Below are 6,000 nucleotides of genomic sequence, written 5' to 3' on the forward strand. Positions count from 1 at the left end.
TGGTTCATTTCTCCCCCCTGCCCCCACCCCCTCCCTTACCACCCACTCCACCCCCTCCCGCTCCCCCCCTCAATACCCAGCAGAAACTATTTTGCCCTTATCTCTAATTTTGTTGTAGAGAGAGTATAAGCAATAATAGGAAGGAACAAGGGGTTTTGCTGGTTGAGATAAGGATAGCTATACAGGGCATTGACTCACATTGATTTCCTGTGCGTGGGTGTTACCTTCTAGGTTAATTCTTTTTGATCTAACCTTTTCTCTAGTTCCTGGTCCCCTTTTCCTATTGGCCTCAGTTGTTTTAAGGTATCTGCTTTAGTTTCTCTGCATTAAGGGCAACAAATGCTAGCTAGTTTTTTAGGTGTCTTACCTATCCTCACCCCTTCCTTGTGTGCTCTCGCTTTTATCATGTGTTCATAGTCCAATCCCCTTGTTGTGTTTGCCCTTGATCTAATGTCCACATATGAGGGAGAACATACGATTTTTGGTCTTTTGGGCCAGGCTAACCTCACTCAGAATGATGTTCTCCAATTCCATCCATTTACCAGCGAATGATAACATTTCGTTCTTCTTCATGGCTGCATAAAATTCCATTGTGTATAGATACCACATTTTCTTAATCCATTCGTCAGTGCTGGGGCATCTTGGCTGCTTCCATAACTTGGCTATTGTGAATAGTGCCGCAATAAACATGGATGTGCAGGTGCCTCTGGAGTAACAGTCTTTTGGGTATATCCCCAAGAGTGGTATTGCTGGATCAAATGGTAGATCGATGTCCAGCTTTTTAAGTAGCGGGGAGACCCTATCTTAAAAATAACCAACATAAGAAGGGCTGGTGGAATAGCTCAAGTAGTAGAGTACCTGCCTAGCAAGCATGAAGCCCTAAGTTCAAACCCCAGTACCACCAAAAAAACCCCAAAAGGATAGGACTTAGAATGGTACCTAGAAGACTGGATGGACATGAAGCCTGGAGACTCCAACGTGACTTGGGAAATGGGAAAAGGGCTATTTGTGCTTGCCTGAGATTTTTTAGCAAAAACAACTCCTAGTCAGTTTGGGCTGATCTAAAAAAGTATCATAGCCTGATGGCTTATAAATGCCACAAATTTATTTCTGGAGGCTAAAGTCCAAGGTCTGGGTGCCAACACGTTCAGGGTCTAAGGAGGACCTTCCTCCAGGCTGCAGCCTTTAGGCTCTTGCATGCTCGTGTGTCAGGAGAGCTAACTACGGCTTCTTCTTATAAGGATACCAGTTCCAATCATGAAGGCTGTACCCTCATGACTTGGTTACCTCCCAAACGCCCTCCCTCCAAATACTGTCACATTGAGATTACATTTCAACATACGAATTTAGGGGAGATTTAAACATTCAGCCCTTAGCAATAACTCACTAAGATAACTTACTTATCAACTAACATAGATTTTCCTATGTTCTAGTACTGTTCTAAGCATTTTACAAATTTCAACAAATTTAATTCTCGTGACAAGCCTGTAGCATAGCATGTTTATTATCATCTGAATTTTACAGGGAAAGAAACTGAGACACAAAGAGGTTAAGTATTTTGCCTAAAATCCCATAGGTAGCAAGAGGTATATTGAGATTTTTTTTCCTCTGGTGGTACTGGAGTTTGAACTCAAGGCCTCACGTTTGCTAGGCAGGCACTCTTACTGCTTGAGCCACTCCACCAGCCCTTTTTTGTGAAGGGTTTTTCGAGATAGGGTCTGGTGAACTATTGCCCAGGACTGGCTTTGAACCATGATCCTCCTGATCTCTGCCTGCTAAGTAGCTAGGATTACAGGTGTGAGCCACATGCACCAGGCTCATATTGAGCTTTAAATCTAAAGAGGCCTGTCTCCAGAATCCATGCTTTTTATCAACCCGTATGAATTTGTAGGTTCAACCACTTAAAGTAGGAACTTGAAAAAGCTTTAAACATGGAAACTTTCACTTGTTATAAGTGGAGATTCTGCATTGAAAGACAAGCAAGCTTTAAAAAATGTATTCAAGCCAAGAAATATGGTGATCCCAGCTGTCATCACCTCATGCCTCATGCCATGACCTTCACACTTCTGACTTACCCCATGATGTGACAGAGAAAGCAGGGATGGTGATGAATTCTCTCTGCACTCATGCCTTAACCATGACCGGTTTGTGAGCTATTTGGAAGAGACTGATAGCAGATATGGACATACACTAAGCTTCTGTCTCCAATCGAAGACTTTTTGGAATAAATCCCCCCAATCCAATTTGTTAGACCCCCTGTGATTCACAAGATTGTATTTTCTTATGGATGTGACAATACACCTGAACACATTGAACTTGAAACTACAGGGGACAAACAAAAGCTCTGTTGATTTGTTCAAGAAAATGCAAATTCCAACTGGACATGTGGATCGGGCAGATGGTGATTAGAAACTTCACGTTTCCCATCGCAGAGCTGTCTTGTGCTCAATGCGTTCATGGATTTTGAGGAATGCTGTACCATATTTGGTGAAAAATAAGTCACAGTTATGTGAGGGATACAGAAGAAGGTATAGACCCAGGATCCTGAAAGCCCAGGACTGGTGGAAAAAGTCTCTCACCTTAGGCTAGACATGCAGAACCAAGACCCTGCAAACCAGAAAGACCAGATCAATGACTGCAAGCCAGAGCCAGCCTTAGGCTGTCCTGTCTTTTATGCAGCGCTGTGGTAGAGTGCAGAAGCCCAGCTAAGTGTAAAATGCAGTGATGGATTCATAGGGTTTTTTTCTCTTAATATAACTGCTTTCTTGAGATACAATTCACATAGCACACAATTTACTTCGTTCATAGGTTCTGATAAATATAAATAATCCTTCATTTTCATAAACAAACAAAATACAAATTTAAAGACATTTTTGTGATTGCCTTAAGAATATAGACATTTTATTTATATCCTGCCTGTGACTAAATTCTCAAATGTTGAATCAGGGTGTGCCAACACTCTGCTCAGTGAATTGGATCTACAAGGAAGCACAGCATCCCTAGACTGTCACAATAACATTATTCCAACCTCTCAGGATGGATGGCCAAGCTCTAGACAGGTTAGGGCCTTCCTGAGGAGCTGAAGTGCTTCCTCTTTCCTAAATTTTTCAAAATTGAAGACCCCATCACAACTCTGTCTCTGGCATCAGCATGAGACTGGCGTAGACTGAATCACTCCTGCTGTCCCAGTTCGTTTTGTTAACTACCAGTGTTCAGGCCTTATTATTGGGTCAATCGATATTACCAATGACAGACGGTTGGCCTAGAAATGTGCACTTTTGAGTGAATACAGTTGATTAAAATTTTGAGGGATGCTTTTTATGACTGTCTCCACAGTACATATTGTTGAATAGATAAGAAGCCACATTTTGTTACCAATTTATGTAGCCTTTACATAACTGCATCTTTTATTATGTGACCTAAAATGGAAGAAATGTGATTGTTCTGCCTTAAACAAACTTTCCTAAAACTTCAGATGTCTTGGCTAGGTTTGTGATCAGAACAGCACGGCAGGAATTTAAATCTGTAATCTCTAACAAGGCTCAGAGAACTAGTATTTCGTCTCTATGGCTTATTGAAGGCTAGATGCATCTTCTTTGGAAACCAGTAATAGAAGAGGTGACTTGTAGATATTCTCTTATGAACGTTGAGAAGCTTGACCTGTGGCCTCACCTGAATGGGAAGTCCTTTACAGGATCTCTTGTGGAGGTGGGCCATGAAACCACTTCAGCAAAGCCTAGATCTTCCTCCAGAAGCAGCTTTGGCTCTTCGAAAACATGTTAAAAAGTGTGTCCATTGAACCCCCAGCTTCCACGCTATGGAGCATAGCATTAGCTAGCCACTTGCATGTTCCTAGAAAAACCTCAATATTATTTCAGCAGCCCAAAGGCCACATAAGGTTCTCTTCAAGGAGCTGGAGTGCTGTATACTGTACGAAAGCAAACAGATGGAGAGTGTTTAACAGAACCGACAAGCTCCCATCTGCCTTGAGGCAAGGTATTTCTGCCTTCTTACTTTAAAGATCTCTTCAAAGTCCCCCTGCCCATGTCTCTACAGGGGAAATAAAGGTTCTAAGTTTGTAAACCTTTCTTTCCCTGCTCCCAACATACACATCCATGCTCACTCTCAGTGTTGGACTCCAATTCAAGATGATGGACCCTTACAGCTGGAATCCACTCCTGTGAGCTTTTGTTTTCAAGCATTTGGCATTTCCCAGCCTATTTCTGGTCATAGTGTTTATTCTTAGATCTCATCCTGATAATTCAGTAATTTCTTTTGCCTATTTTACCCAACAGCCTCCCACTGTCATTCAGGCCTCAACTTTGCTGCCACCACACCTACAAAGCCTTACTTGATTACCCGAGTCTGAATTAGGTACTCAGTCCCAAGGGTCCCAGGCATCTTCTCTTTATCACCTGTGTGTCTGTCTGTCCACCTAATTCTACCCAGACTCTGAGTTCCATAACAGCATTTGTTCACTGCTCTATCCCCAATGTCATGTACAGTGATCAACAAATGGTGCTGTGAAAACCTTTATCAAATAAATGAGCAAGCCAGATGCTGGTGGCTCACATCTGAAATCTTAACTACTCAGGAAGCAGAGAACAGGAGGATGGAGGTTCAAAGCCAGACCTGGGCAAATAGTTCCTGAGACCCTATCTCCGGAGGTGGGGGGGAAACACCACAAAAAAAGGCTGGCGGAGTGGCTCAGGCAGTAAGAGTGCCTGCCTAGCAAGTGTGAGGCCCTGAGTTCAAACCCCAGTGCCACCAAAATAAATAAAATAAATAAGTGAGCAAGTGAATTCATTCCACTGGCCTTTCTATCCTTTTGAATGCTGACTATATCCTTGCTTTGTTCCCTCAGCTGGAGATTGACACTATAAAATGACTGATTTAAGTAGAATGACTTCTCCATGAGTCTGCTTGGTTGAATTAGCTGCAAGTCAATTTGCCCTCAGGTGACTGAACCTACTTTATAAAGTTATTTGAGATTGACCAATTGAGTTACAGAAAATATTTGCCAAAGTCAATAGATACAATTTTATCTTAATTACTTTTACAGCTTGAACCACTCCACCAGCTATCTTAATTACTTTGAACTGGAGCAAAATACCACAACTGATTATCATTTGAGGTCCTTCCTGGAAGGTAATAATAAAAACCATGTCACTTGCTTACTAAAGATACCTGAATTGTATTTGCCATGGCAAGGAGAATATCTTTCCAGGAGACTGAGGCATAGATTCAAATTATTCGGGTAGAAGAAGGGAGCAGGTCTTTGCAAGTGCTTTCTGTCTTACTATGATATTTGGAATACTTAGTTGAAAAGATGAGGTGAAAGGCTGAGCATGGTGGCTCAATGCTGTAATCTTAGCTACTTGGGAACAAGTGATCTGGAGGCTCACTGTTCTAGGCCAGCCCAGGGGAAGAAAGTTCTTAAGAACCAGTGTGGTGGTGCGTCCCAGCTACACAGAGAAGCACAAATAGGAAGGTCGCAGTCCAAGCCCACCCAGGCATAAAGCAAGATCCTATCTCAAAAATAACCATGCAAAAAGGGCTGGTAGAGTGGCTCAAGTGGTAGAGTGCCTGCTTATTAAGCACAAGGTCCTGAGTTCAATCCCCACTACCACCAAAAAAAAAAAAGAAAAGAAAAGATGAGGTTAAGGGTATTAGCTGCCCACCAAAAGGCTTCATGGGATGCTAGTACCTTGGTAAACTTACTAAGATCTACAGTCAGTTCTTCACCTTTGCAATTTAAAAACCTCAGCCTCAGAAAGCCAATTTATGATATCCAAATTTGCATTAATCAAAGCCAAATGCTAATTTAGTAACTTATAATAAAATGCACAACACTAAGGGCAAAAATCATAAAGGGAAATGATAATAGTTTCAGTCTATAAATACTTTAAATCTCTTTACACAAAATTCACCATAAATAAAATTAGTGGCAAAGGATTTTGTCATACAGACATAGAGACCGCCTACAAATTAACAAGAGAA

The 6,000-nt window shown here is 41.7% G+C and overlaps 1 long non-coding RNA gene across 1 annotated transcript; it reads left to right on the forward strand.

Annotated features, from left to right (window-relative positions):
• Positions 1-1,239: 1,239 nt before the first annotated feature.
• On the forward strand, positions 1,240-5,772 carry LOC141419751 (uncharacterized). The gene is made up of 3 exons (XR_012444411.1): positions 1,240-4,374; positions 4,865-4,958; positions 5,063-5,772. It is a non-coding gene; the product is annotated as an uncharacterized lncRNA (long non-coding RNA).
• Positions 5,773-6,000: the final 228 nt, after the last annotated feature.

Source organism: Castor canadensis, chromosome X (genome assembly GCF_047511655.1).
Source record: "Castor canadensis chromosome X, mCasCan1.hap1v2, whole genome shotgun sequence".
Lineage (NCBI taxonomy): Eukaryota > Metazoa > Chordata > Mammalia > Rodentia > Castoridae > Castor > Castor canadensis.